Below are 15,019 nucleotides of genomic sequence, written 5' to 3'. Positions count from 1 at the left end.
AGGCCCAAGTTTGAGAGCTTGGCGGAAGAATGCGTCGAGGAGAAGTTGTGCAGGTAATTGAGCCCGTCTTCCCGAGCACCTCATCGGCTTGGACGTGCAGCTACTCGCTGTTGCTGAGCATGCCGTTCGGCGAACTCGAACACCACTCGAGGTTTATCTCCACGGCAGCGCCCACATCATCGACCAGATCGCGGGACGATGATTCAAGGAAACGCACGACGTTGTCATTGTTGAGCCCATGCACGGGCAGATCGGCTGAGAGGGACGCGACGACAACGTTGTTCTCGTCCAGCTTGTGCTTCTTCGAGAAGGGATCCATGGGCAGGGGCACGGCACGGGGAAGGGGAATAGAAAACCCTAGGCAGGCTTGACAGCGCAGCGGTTTGAGGATGGGTCGGAAGGAAGGGTTCCACGCAATGGGGCAAGGAAGATCATGGTATGGTAGGTGCGGGTTTTTTCTTAGCGAAAAAAACCCAAAAACCGAAGATCAATGAGGGAAGGTGCGGGAGGGCGGTTTTTGGAGAAAAGAAAATCTGTGGGGGTGGGGATCGATCGGTGGGGCTATGCGGGGATCGATGGGGGTACGAACGAAAGACGTACGGACTCGTCCATTATAAGAGTAGAGATAGAGATAGAGATTAGTACAACACATTCTGAAAGATCTAACAATTTGAGGGAGCTAACAATGACAGTGACAGTTCGGGTTGAATTTATTTTGTCAGTACCCACACCTCCGAATTATGTTGACCGGTCCAAGTGAATTTGATCCTCGACTGCATATCTTACGTAACACGTCCGCTTGCCCATTCGCTTGTCGACGTAGCCGCTCAGGGCTGTTGAAACATCTGGCAAAAGATCAATATAGAAAATATGCTGGATTCAGAACGCTTCGCTCAAACAAGCAGAGAGGCAGGTTAATTGATATATTGTAGACAAGGCCGGTAGTGAAAATTCAGGGGCCCGATGCCCTTCGAGGTTCTTAGTATAAATGTGTAATAGTAATTAACATACGTAGGAGACGTGCTCGAAATCTAACAATGAGAGTGGAAAGAAGGTTTATTTAATAAGCAAACAAATAAAAGCTTTTCGCAAAAAAAAGCAAACAAATAAAAGCAGACATCTCAATGCGTACTGAGCTAACTGATCAAGCATATCTAATTGTACCACTGTGACAACATTGCTACAGGAAACATGAATCTCTACTACTACACCGTAGTAAATAGGAACTGCGGGCTTTAAACAGTAAAGCCGTGGCATATGCTATAGGAAATCAGCATGTACGAGCAGTTTAATTAAGATTATCATCGAGTTTGAGTAATTAACAATACATGCGAAGGCATAGGGCGTTGGACGCGACTGCGTAAGGAGACATGCCCGTACCTGTCGTCGCCGCGTAGCGCTGCAAGCCCACGTCGCCGTCGTTCCTCGGGACGAGAAGATCAGGAGAGTCAAACCAAGAGTCGAGCCGTCGAAGACGACGAACACTCAAACAGGTGAACGGAAAGAAGGAAGTGACGGAACTCAAGAAACGATCGGAATCAAGGTTAGGGTCTGATCGATCATGTGATCCGAACAAACAGGAAACGAGAGATTTGGTTTCTACGTTATTATCTGCCTACATGTGAACATGGGCCAGGCTTTTTTCTTATTTCCTTCTATGTACGCGGTACACAAGGCTGAGTTAAAAAAACATGATGACATAGATCATGGTAATTATTATTAATTGATATTTTTCTTCTATGTACGCAGCACACAAGGCTGAGTTTAAAAAAATATGATGGCGTAGATCATGGTAATTATTGTTAATTGATATTTTCCTTCCATGTACGCGACACACAAGGTTGAGTTTCAGAAAAACAAATATATGATGGCGTAGATCATGGTAATTCTTGCTAATTGATATGATTAAAATAGGCACAGGTTGAAGTGAGAACGTAGTAATTATTGCATAATTATGATGGCGTAGATCATATGGTAATTGTTGATAATTGATTATGGTAAATGATGTGATACAACATTGAGGCAATCTGGTCCATGGAAAGATGGCGGATGTATGGCTGAGATGTAATATTCCTGCCACAACTCGATTGTTTAATAGTAGTAGAGATGCACATATATGTCAAGAACCCAAGCGGCAAGACGATCTGCCTCAAGGTCCATGCATCAGACACCTTGTCTAGTGTCAAGACAAATATCCAGGAGCAATACCACCTCGTCTTCGACGGGGCAAAGCTAGAGGACGGCCGCACACTGGCCGATTACAACATCGAGCATGGATGCACGCTCGACCTCCAAGAGAAGATGTAGATATTCGTGACGGAGATGTTGGCTGGCAGGACGATGCCCCTTGAGGTCGAAAGCCACGACACCATCCGCAGTGTCAAGGCCAAGATCGAGTACATGGAAGGCTCCCCCAAGGGCCAGCAGTGCCTCATCTTCGCCAACAAACCACTGGAGAGGGACTACCTCACCTTGTCCGACTAGAACATCTGGCAGGCGTCCACCCTCCTCCTTGCCCTCCAGCTGTGTAGTCTGCGAGCAGGTACTATGCGCATCTTCGTTACCAAGCAGGATGGGAAGACCCTCACCCTTGATGGGCAGGGCCGTCTCCAGGAATTTAGGGGCCCAATGCGAAATGCAAAATAAGGCCCTAAAAATTCTAGAATAGATGTTTTCTTATAAAAAAGAAAAAAGAATGAATTCAAACACTCCATAAATTATAGGCTTATACAGTACCAAGATAAAAAAACTGTACTCTAAATTTGAAACGAGCAACTAGCTTGGAAATTGGTGTGTGACAACTTGGTCAACTAGCCTAGTAGTACTATATATCTTCTCTAAACAAATGGATTGATAAACTGAAGCGTATGCACACTAATCATTCAACAGGACAAAATACTAAATTAAATAGGGAATCAGTTTGAGCACACCTTGTGGACAGATCGCGGATGTCCTCACCTAGGCCTCGGATCGGATACCGGCGACAAAGAAAATTGTGGAATGAATTCTTCATGCGGGCAGTGCAGCGGGTTGTTTCTCCGGGCAGGAAGCAAAGGGACAACGATGCTCCGTCTCCGTGCGCCGCCGCCGCCGCCGCACTTCGTCGGTTCAGCTCCGTGAGGGCCCTTTTTTCTCTTCCGAGCAGACCGCGCGGGGCTAGATCGATAGATCGCGATCGGCGGGCTGTGTCGATCGGGATTAAGGAAAAGCTTATTTTGGGAGATTGAGGGGCTGGCCCAATTTGAGAGTCAGGGACTAGCTGGGCAGGCCTATGTCTGTGCTAGTTGTGATAAAAGGGCCCAACACGAAAAATACACTAGACACTGGCCCAAAATCGAGGGCCCCTTGGAATTTGGGGGCCCTGTGCGGTCGCACAGCCCGCACAGGCCTTTGGACGGCCCTGTTGATGGGGTTGACTCGGACACTGTCAATAGTATCAAGGTGAAGATCTACGAGTAGGATGGCACCCGCCCAATACAACAGTACCTCCTCTTTTACGGGAAGAACCTGCATGGCGACAGTGTCAGGTGTGTAAGCGTCTCTACCCTCAAACAGAGAGCCGCGTTGGTTTATATTGCATCGGAGAGACCCATCTCTCGTTGGCTACAGGAGGCGGCAGCTAAAGCTAACCGAGAGAGATTTTACAGGAGGGACAGAGAGATAAAGAGAAATAAACAAGAAGACCTCCTATTTGCTAACTACTCCTGTTACATGAACGTGGCGCACAAGGATACAATACTAGACGTGACATATAACATGGTTAGCACACCTTTCCTTAATCATAACGCTTGAATTTTTAAAAAGTCTTGTAGGTAAAGCCTTTGTGAAGCCATCAATAACTTGAACCTTCGAATGCACAAAGCGAATTTCTAACTCTTTGTGGTGCCGTGGTTCGCCCGCCCTTGCCCACCTATTTATAGTGATGACAGCTCCAACCGGTTGGCCGATCTTGCCGTTCGTGCACGTCCTTGCAGAAGGGTTGTTGCCATCCTTGCCGTCCGTGCCCGTCCTAGACCTTTTTGGGTCTCTCTTGAGAGGTGGAATCATATTTGTATTTCCAATTGGAACGATAGCCAGCTCATTCCCCTCGGATTCCGTTTGGACAATTTATTTATAATATCTATTTTTACCCACATCATGGGAAATCTGCCTTTACATTTTTCTAAAAAAATACATTGTGCACAGAGAATGGTAATTGGGCCAAGAGGCTACCAAAGGGCCTGTACACTTTTGGGTTCGCGCGGGGGGCTTGACCGCACCGAACATTAATCATTTCCCCCGAACTAGTTGATCATTCAGCGGAAAGCTAGTGCTAGGAGGGCCAAGAATAAAATATCCCAGCTAGATCGTCAGGATGGGTCTGCTTGTTCTGACCCGAGAGAGTTAGCTGACATGGCAAATGAGTTCTACGCTAATTTATACACATCAGAAGGGACGATTGGCATGGAAGAGGTGTTGTCACACATACCGGTTCGGGTAGATGGTTTGATGAACTTTCGCTTGAATGCAGACTATAGCAGAGAGGAGGTCAAAGAGGCTCTTTTTCAGATGTTCCAAACAAAAGCACCTGGTCCAGACGGTTTTCTGGCACATTTTTTTCAAAGGCACTGGGACCTTTGCAGTGATGAAGTAACAAGAATGATCATTAGAGTGCTTGAAGGAGAGGATTCCCCGGAGGAGATAAACAAAACATTCATCGTAATGATTCCAAAGATTGCTAGTCCAAAAGTTTTAGGGCAATTTCGGCCAATAAGTCTTTGTAATGTGATCTACAAGATCGCCTCAAAGGTCTTAGTTAACAGGCTGAAACTTATCCTCCCCGATGCCATCTCCGAAGAGCAGTCGTTGTTTGTTCCCGATCGACTTATCACTGATAATTTGATCACAGCCTATGAGTGCCTACACTATATGAAAACCAGAAGAGTAAAGGGTAATCGTTTTTGTGCTTTGAAGCTTGATATGATGAAGGCGTACGACAGACTAGAGTGGTCTTATTTGAAGGCGGTGATGCTAAAACTTGGGATCAGCCCTAGGTTTACGAATACGGTTATGAGATGCGTGTCTTCGGTCTCCTTTTCTGTCCTTTTTAATGGTGGAAGTTTGGATGCGTTTATGCTTACTAGGGGAATTCGGCAGGGCGACCCAATTTCACTCATACCTTTTCTTACTTGTTGCCGAGGGACTATCATGCATGTTGAAGGCACAAGGGGAAGGTGTCCGGGGTGTCTAGTGGTTGTTGATTCACCTGCAGTTAATCACCTACTCTTCGCAGACGACAACTTATTATTTTTTGAGGCCACGAGTGACAGTGCCACCAAAGTGAAGGATCTATTGCAGCAATACTGTGACGCGTCTGGCCAGAGGATCAATGTGGATAAATCTTCTATATTTTTTAGTAAAGGTGTTACTGAGACTAATCGGGCAAGCATTAAAAATATACTAGAAGTGCAGAATGAATCTTTGTCAGAAAAGTACCTGGGTTTGCCTTCGGATGTGGGTAGATCTAAAGAAGGGTGCTTCAAATATTTGAAGGGTAGAATTTGGAAACGTGTTCAGGGATGGATGGAGAAATGTCTCTCTGCTGGTGGAAAGGAAGTACTGGGGTGCTTCAAATATTTGAAGGATAGAATTTGGAAACGTGTTCAGGGATGGATGGAGAAATGTCTCTTTTCTGGTGGAAAGGAAGTACTGATTAAATCTGTTGCACAATCAATACCTACTTACTCAATGGCATGCTTCAAGTTGCCTCGGGGCTTACGTGAACATATTAATGGACTTATCTGAAGGTTTTGGTGGGGCTGCAAAGATGGGCAAAGGAAAACTGCGTGAGTGTCGTGGAAGACTATGTCGATGCCCAAGTATATTGGAGGCATGGGATTTCGGGACATAGAGTTATTTAACTTGGCACTACTAGCCCGTCAGGCATGGAGGTTAATGCAGGAACCAGATTCACTTAGTGCTCGAATCCTTAAAGCGAGGTATTACCGAAACTGTCATTTACTGGAAGCTACTTTGCCTTTGGGCTCGGCTCCATCTCAGGTGTGGCGCTCGATCCTCGAGGGACGGGAAGTGCTTGCTTTAGGGCTAATCAAGAGGATTGGCAACGGTAATGGGACAAATATTTGGCAGGAAAACTGGATACCTAGGGACTACAAACTCAGGCCAATCTGTCCGAGGTCTAAAATTCCACCTGTACATGTATCTGAACTAATTGATCCCATTACCAGAACGTGGGATAGGCAGCGGCTTGAGGAACACTTGATAGCTCCTGATGTGGACGCTGTACTTAACATTCCGCTGAGTTCTCGGGTGCAGGAAGATTTCTGGGCATGGCATTATGATAAGCGGGGAGTATTCTCGGTCAGGTCAGTGTATAGGATGATCACTGCAGTAAAGACACAGCGTGAAGATTGGCTTGAGCGCCGTTCCGGCCACTCCAACATAGCAGCTGAAAAGAAGTCATGGACTGAGCTGTGGAAAGTAAAAATTCCGTCAAATGTTCGAGTCTTTGTTTGGAGGCTAGCTCATACTTCACTCCCTACTGGATCCGTTCGATGCTCAAGGAATATGTCCACTACTGATGCATGCTCAGTTTGCGGGGCGTCGGACGATACATGGCGTCACTCTCTAATCAACTGCCGCATGGCAAGGTGTACATGGGCGTTAGGAGATGAGGAGCTCCTGGAGCATGTAATATCAAACAACACCGACGATGCTCAGTTATGGCTTTTCTTGTTATTCGAGTCGACAACACAGCAGGATCTTGCACGGGTTTTGGTGACCTTGTGGGCAATTTGGTGGGCTCGACGGAGGGCCATACATGACAATGAGTTTCAAAGCCCGATTTCTACGTGGTGTTTCATCAATAGGTATCTTCAAGACCTGGAAATTGCTTCTGCTAGACAACCGCATGAACCGACAGCACAACCGGCACGGCGTACACGGAGGTGGATTCCACCAGCAGGTACAGCTGTGAAGTTAAATACGGACGGTGGCCTGTCCCGCCAAGGTGATCGAGGTGCAGCGGGGGTTGTATGCAGAGATCATACCGGACGGTATCTTGGTGCTTCTGTTACAGTCAATGATGGTCTTGTGGATACTGCATCATTGGAGGCACATGCGGTTAATGAATCCTTGGCGTTAGCTAAAGACCTACACATCCAAAGCCTGGTTATTGCTTCAGATTGTCTTGAGGTGGTGACGAGTATCAACAAGGGAGCAGCCACTGTTTACGCAACAGTGATCAGTGAAATTAAGCATCGGAGCAGCGACTTCAGGGATGTTTGTTTCAAGTTTGAGCATAGAGAATGTAATTTCGAAGCTCATGATTTAGTTAAGGCAGCTGTATCACTGCCAGTAGGTCGCCACATGTGGCTAGGGTGCTTACCAGACATTATTTGTATTCCAAACGTCATTGAGTTCTAATAAAGTCCCTAGTTCACCTAAAAAAAGTTGATCATTGAAGATTTTAGTTCCCTCAAAAAAAAAAAAAAACCGTTCGCGCTGAGAGGGGGTCTCGTGCGTGCGTACCATTCTGGGTTCCTCAGAAATCTGGCATTCGGTTGTTATCCGGGTCCTGGATAAAATCCTGCCAGCCTAAACCCTAACCCATCTTTATTTCCGATCTCCCTCTCTCACTCCCTCCCTGCGCATTGGGCAGGGGCTCTCCTCTCCGGCGCCGGCGGAAGCAAGAACACACAACGCCCTCTGATTGATTGATCAAGCAGGTCCTCTTTCTTTGCCTATCTCTACGTACTACTATACTGATCTGTTCATCATTTTTCTCTTCTTGCCGAAGAAACTCTTCATCTAGAGAACGTACGTACGCTAGATATACAAGAAAGCTCTTCTTTTTTTGAATTTTAGTTTTTGTGTAGATAGATGACAGAGATAGTCGTCCAAACCCTAACTGCTGTCACTAGATTACTCATCTTGCTCCTACTTTCCGATGAAGTGTTGACATCGTTTTTCTTGTTTGTCTAAATAAAAGCTGTACAGAAGCATGCATCTGTTGTTAATTTGAGTTACTAGGGGCCGGAAATCATATATTCTAATTCTTTCTTCTTCCATTAAGATTGATCCACTGTAGCTAGCTTCTGTTTGTAATTAATCTTAATCTTGTTGGTCTGATGTCAGTTCTGTTCCGGAAAGTGTTAGTCATTTAACTGACTCCTCAGTATACATAAACTGAATGAACAATAATGCACATATACAATTTTAATGATTTCCGAAGACTTGACTCTGCTGGCTAGCTAGCACATCAAAAAAGCCTTTGCATACTATGCTTTTCAGAAAACTATGCTTAATTAGCGTGACACCTTATTCTCTACATACTTATGCAGTAAGTTTTCTATTCTTGCTTCTACTCTTTTTAGAAAATGGCCTCTTAGTTGCTACTAATACATGTCGGAATTAACTGTTGATATGTTTTTGCGCATTGCCGTTCTTCCATAACCTGTCTAAATAAATTGTCTAAAGTTTGGTCATGTATGTTTGGTTTGGTCATTCATTCAGGATGCACATCTATGTTAAGAACCCGACTGGCAGGACGATCTGCCTCAAGGTCCATGCATCGGACACCTTGTACAGCGTCAAGGCCAAGATCCAAGAGCAGTACAGCCTCGTCTTCAACGGGGAGAAGCTACAGGACAACCTCACGCTGGCCGATTATGACATCAAGCATGAATCCAGGATAGACCTCCAGGAGAAGATGCAGATCTTTGTGAGGGAGACACAGACGGGTAGGACCATCCCTCTCGAGGTCGACAGCCTCGACACCATAGGCACCGTCAAGACAAGGATCCACTACATGGAGGGCTTCCCCACAAACCTGCAGTGCCTCATCTTTAAAGGCAAGCAGCTCGAGGACGATGAGCGCACGTTGGCCGAGCACAATATACACAAGGATTCCACGATCCTTCTCGTCCTCCACCCACGCCCCAGAGGTGGGATGATCATCTTCGTGAAGATGTTGATAGGGAAGACCCTCACTTTCGAGGTTGAGAGCTCAGACACTGTCGAGAGTGTCAAGGTGAAGATGTACCAGAAGGAAGGTATTCCTCCGATATAAACACGCCTCATCTTCGCCGGCAAAGAGCTGGACGACAAGCGCACCCTGGCGGAGTACAAGATTCAGAAGGAGGATACCATTCATCATCTGCTCTGCCTTTGTGGTTGTTGATCGAGATGCATGGCTATTCTGGAACGACCAGTTTTATTTTGCTGCACTATAGTCTTGTTTCTCTCCTTCCATATTCCATTAGTGGTGATTTATCAGTATGCACCACTATCACTCAGTATGTCAGGTCTTTCTGGTTCCCTTCTACAGTAGTAGTGATGTGGTGTTTTATCAGCAAAACTACTTATCATTTGTATGAATGCGTCACCTCTTGCAGCCTTTGCAAGCAGCAGACACACTACAAAGTACCCGTAGTGAACGACATTACCTTTGCTCACGCGCTCGTGTGGCCAAGTGCTACAACTTGTTCTGTATAGATAGACAAGGCATTTGCCTGTGATGATGATAAATGCAGTATAAATAGTGTTCCTTTAGGTAATTCGTAAAAGAATGCCGGCTTTTGGTTAAAGTTATAGTTTCATTTCTGTATGATTTATTAGAGAGTTCATCTATTGAAATCAAATTAATTACATGCAAATTGAAAATTCATATATGAGTCCATATGACCTTTCGAATTTAGTATCGCGGATAGAGGGGGGCGCCTGAGGAAACACATGTATATGCCAAATCTATGTGCATCGTCAGTGTACATGCAAGCCAGGGAGCAAAGTAGCAAACCACCTGAAACTTTTTTTTTGCGGGGGAAATCCTCCTTTTCAAAAAAAAAGAAGAAATTGCGGGTGAGAAACTTTAGCAGCTATGGCTGAAAGGAAAAATATTAAAATCATTAAACTACGCATGAAGGGCGGCCAACTAGCTATGCCACATGACGCAAGCTAGTTGGCCGTGGTGAGAAATCTTTTGCAATTTCTTTTAGATGAAGGCGTGGATTATTTTTTAAATATATATTTTTAGATGGAGATGAGGACCTCTAGTACTTTTTAAATGGAGGCTTATACAAAGTGGCACTCGCTGGTAGGCTGGTGTGGTAATTTTTCTTTTTTACCTCTTTTTCAGATGATTAGGATTTTTCTTGACATGTTTTTTTAGACGAAGGCGAGGACTTTATGTATTTTTTAAAAATGGAAACGTGTGCATAACTTCCTTTCAAGTGGCGCCACAGGGTGGCGCCCCAATCACTAGTGTGCATGAAGGTAGGGCTATACCCACTGGTGACCTTGGCGCTAATTTTTTTTACAGTGCCGAAACAACATTTTAGCGCGTTGGCCTGGTGTTTTGCTTTACCAGAAGCGCTATATAATTCACGCCGCAGATAGCGCTCTAGCACGCGCGCTAAATTACAGCGTGCGCGTCCAGCACAAACAACATTTCGCACTCAATATAGAACAAAGAAGATCAAACACACATAAAATAAATCAATAATAAATAGTTCAATTATTATTACAACTCAAACAAATAGTTTATTTTTAATACAACAAATAGTTCATGAAAAATACAACAAACATACAACATCAAACTTGTTTTGTCGCCCATTCCATGACCACCGCTCCTTAATTAGATCCTTTTGAAGGTCATCATGTATTTCGGCACGTCGAATGGCATGATAGGAGGCAACAAAGCGGGCCACCCTGGCAGCCATCCTGCGCACTTGTATGGGATGTCCCATCAACTCATACTGAGAATAGTCCAAATCTTGCCCACGCTCATTCTTGATGATCATATGCATGATCACACAAGCGGTCACGATGTATCAAAGGATTTTTTTTATCCCAAAATCTAGCTGGTCCTCTCACAATAGTAAATTGGGCTTGTAAAATCCCAAAAGCTCTCTCCACATCTTTCCTAGCCGCCGCGTGAGCATTGTGGAAATCAAGATTTTTCTTACCTTGCGGTGCTGTCAAGGGCTTCACAAATGTTTGTCATCTTGGGTAGATGCCATCCGCAAGATAGTCGTAGCCACAGTTGTATGTATGGTCATTTGTTACAAACTCCACTGGTGGAGTTTCACCATTTGCAATCCTATTCATGAGTGGTGACCGTTGAAGAACATTGATGTCATTGCAAGATCCAGGCATTACGAAAAAAGCATGCCAAACCCAAGTCTCATAATCGGCCACCGCTCAAGGATTATAGTGGAACTCTTTTATTGGCCGTGGAATTGTCCATGACACACCTTAGGACAGTTCTTCCAACTCCAATGCATGCAATCTATTGAGCCAAGCATACCTGGGAACCCGCGAGCTTTTGTTCATCTCCAAAAGCCTTGCGGTGCCTTTAGCATTGGGAGCTCCCAAATATTCCAGACCAAACACTTGCACAATTCCAATTGCGAAGCGCTTGACACACATGATGGCTTGACTTTCACCCACCAGTAGAAAACAGGGTTTTGGTCCAGGCATGAAAAGCCCATTAATCCTGGTTCACTCATGAACCGGGACCCATGTGGCATCGGTCCTGGTTCGTGAGGCCAGGGCGCCGGCCAGGCCTCGTGGGCCATTGGTCCCGGTTCGTCTGACCCCTTTGGTCCTGGCTCCAGACACGAACCGGGACCAATGGGGCTCGCTCCTGGCCCACAAACATTGGTCCCGGTTTGTGGCTGGAACCGGGACCAAATGAGGTCCTTTAGTCCCGGTTCCCGCCACAAACCGAGACCAAAGGGAAGCCTATATATACCCCCTGCCCACGAGCAGAGCAGTGCACTGCTCTGTTTTTTGGCCGGCCATGGGAAAGCTTTGTGGTGCTCTAGCTCACCTCCTATAAACATGAGGTGTTGGACGAGTCTGACAGATCATTAAAGATTGATTCTATCGTAGTCGTGATTCATATATTTCCAATACCAAGATTATTTTTCCTAAAGTCTGTACAGGTATCTGGTAAAGAGCAAACACATGGAACATGTCACCATTTTCATTAATCAGTTTTTTTGGAGCAATTTTCTATTGATTAGTTTTTTTTGAGGCAACATCACGAAGCTTTTATTAAATCTTCGTGAAAGAAAGTACTACTGTACTAGGCCTTCTTTTTTTACACAAAGTACTACTGTATTTTCGGCCCACTGCCTTGTTCGGGCGAGCAGGCTAACGTGGCTTTGGGCCTGCCTGTTTCCCCCGATACGATAAACGGTAGACGGCCTAGGGTTATCGTAATGACAGCTGATCATCGTCAAGCCACCGCCGCGCCGCCTGAGGAGATGCCGGGGAGCTCGCCGTTCTTCGCCGCCTCCACCGGGAGCGTTGCCGGTCGACACGCCGCGCGCCGGTGGCTCGGAATCCCTCTGGTTTGTCGCGCGCCCTGAATCTCTCGCGTAGATTACAATTGCAGACAGGAGCAGATGATCAGCGGCCTAATCTTCATTGACGATGATGATTGAGCTAATCGTGACAGTAATCAATCGGTCTTTGGTTCCTATCTATGCGAGGGGGACAGGCCCACATTGCCGGCTCGCTCTGGGCCTCGGGAGCGGCCTGCTCTGCTCTGCTCGTGCGACCGACCCTAGCTATAAAATGCCGGCGAATCCCCAACCCTAACCGTCCTTCCATTTCCGATCGTTCCTTCCGGCCGGCGGCAGCAGGAACGCCCACTGCCACTGGTCGATCCTAGCAAGAAGCTTCTTTCAAGGCACGGAGCTGTCTTTTCTGCGTCCCCAATGGTAATCTTATAGCTAGAGCTCACTCTCATTGTAAGGTAGGACTACCTTGGAGTGGAATTGTTGCTCATCTCATATGATGTCCCCACAAATGTTATCGTTCTTCATGATTTTTCTTGCGGGTGGGAGGGGGGACAGAGTGGGTGGCGGCAACATAGGGGAGACAAAGCTGGGGGTTATCTAGCTGGCCAAAAGCATAGATCCGCTGTTAACTTTAGCTATCGGGGGAAACTGAGGCTGGATATCCTTTTTTTCTGTTTAAGATCGGTTGACTGCATCTGTAAAGTTAGTGTCTTGTTAGCTGATTTGGGATTTGCTGATTCCATGAGTACAAAGTGTTGTTCAGTTAATTAAGAAGTACATAATCAATTTACATCTTCAGTGTACAGAACTGAGTGAACCATGTACCGTATTTTAATGACCGGTCAAGAATGCTAGGCTTAGTACGATACGTTTTGTAGAAACACTGTATTTACACAGTAGATTTCTGTTGTTTCCTCTAACTTGTTGGAATAATTGACGTTAAATAACAGTGTATAAAACTTAACTGGTGATATATGCTATTCTCATTCAGAATGTACGTCTTGGTCAAGAGCCAGTCCGGCAGGACGATCCGCCTGAGGGTCCAACCATCAGATACTGTGCATGATGTCAAGGCAAAGATCCAGGAACAGCTCTCCCTCGTCTTCAACGGGGTGCAGCTAGATGATAACCTTACACTGGCTGATTACAACATTCAGCATGAATCCACCCTTGACGTTCAGGAGAAAATGAAGATCTTCGTGACCGAGACGGTGGCGGTCAGGACCATCACCATCGAGGTCAACAGGCTTGGCACCGTAAGTGACTTAAAAGCCAAGATCCAGGAGCTTGAGGGCTTCCCGAAGGCCCAGCAGTGCCTTGTCTTTGCCAACAAGCGGCTGGACGATGGGAACCGCACCATGGCTGACCACAACATTGGGAATGAGTCCACCCTTCTCCTCGTCCTCCTCCCGTGTATTCCGAGAGGACACATGATGCAGATCTTTGTGATGACTCTACAAGGAAAGAGCATCAGCCTCAAGGTTGGGAGCTTGGATACAGTCGACAGTGTCAAGGTGAAGATCTACGAGATGAAGCACGCCCCATACCCGAAACAGCAGTGCTTCGTGTATGCTCACAGGAAGCTGGAGGGCAGCAGCACCCTCGCTGACTGCAACGTTCAATGGGGATCTATCCTTTATTTGGTGAGCTGCCATTTGGGTTGTTGAGATACATGGCCTGCCATCATACAATGTGTTCTATTTTGCTGCAGTCTAAGTTCCAGTATTGGTGCGCTGTCAGTAAAACTACCATTATAGTGCGTTACTATATGTAATCTTGAATATTGTTCTTTCCAGCAGTGGTGTGATGAGTTATTAGGAAAACTGGGTATTATCATTTAGTAGTATGTTAATGTGTTGAGTACTCCTTTTATCTATAAATATATGAAGAACTACTATTATTGTCATGTTCGGTTAAACCTCTTTGGGAGATGATTGGAGAGGTTTGAACAGAATTGACGTGGATTTTGACTTGTAGCGGATTTAATCCTCCCCAATCCACTTAAATCCCCTTCAAACCCTTTGCAACCGAACAAGTCCTTAAGAGTCTGGTCTGTCTTGGCATCAGGTGGATTGCAAAATACACTGCTGATGCGGTTTCACCAAAAATAGGTTCATTTGTTTCCTTTCCACATACCAAACGTTGCTAATGTTTGTGTTTATCCATGTTTTCATCTATATAAGTAAAATTAATGTGAATTGTAACACTGATTGAAATGATTTCCTATATACAATATATTGTAACACACATCTTGTGAACCACACGAAGGTCACATCAAGCTCGAATTGGGACTGGAAAACAGAGTTGGGAGTCTTCAATATCTCTCGTAACAAAATATGAAGAAACAAATTCCAAGTGAAGAGAAATTTTTTTTTGGTACTGAAGATAAGAAATCAGAAGAATAAAACTATTTGAGTAGTCAATAGTTTTTCTACGATAATGTACTTCCTTGTTTATGTATGACACAAATGCGGATGCATCTATGTATTATTATATTGGTTTCTCATACTCATTTCGACAAGGATTGGCAAAGGATAAGTTGCATTTCCACCAGTAGCTACTATACTACAGCCGCTGTCAATGGCCGCATTGCAGTTCCTGCATTCCCACAACAAGAGTTGTTCCTCTTTGGCGTCCATTTCTTTATGGGGTTATATTATTATATTTTTACAAAAGGGGGATTATAGGGTTTTTTTTACTGAAAAGAGGGA

The 15,019-nt window shown here is 45.3% G+C and overlaps 1 pseudogene; it reads left to right on the top strand.

Moving 5' to 3' along the window:
• Window positions 1-2,106: 2,106 nt before the first annotated feature.
• LOC125546177 lies at window positions 2,107-14,174 on the top strand (annotated as a pseudogene).
• Window positions 14,175-15,019: the final 845 nt, after the last annotated feature.

The sequence above is a fragment of the Triticum urartu genome, chromosome 3 (genome assembly GCF_003073215.2).
Source record: "Triticum urartu cultivar G1812 chromosome 3, Tu2.1, whole genome shotgun sequence".
NCBI classification, from domain to species: Eukaryota; Viridiplantae; Streptophyta; class Magnoliopsida; order Poales; family Poaceae; genus Triticum; species Triticum urartu.
The sequence above is the reverse complement of the archived record's forward strand: the minus strand, read 5'-3'. Positions and strand labels throughout refer to the sequence as shown.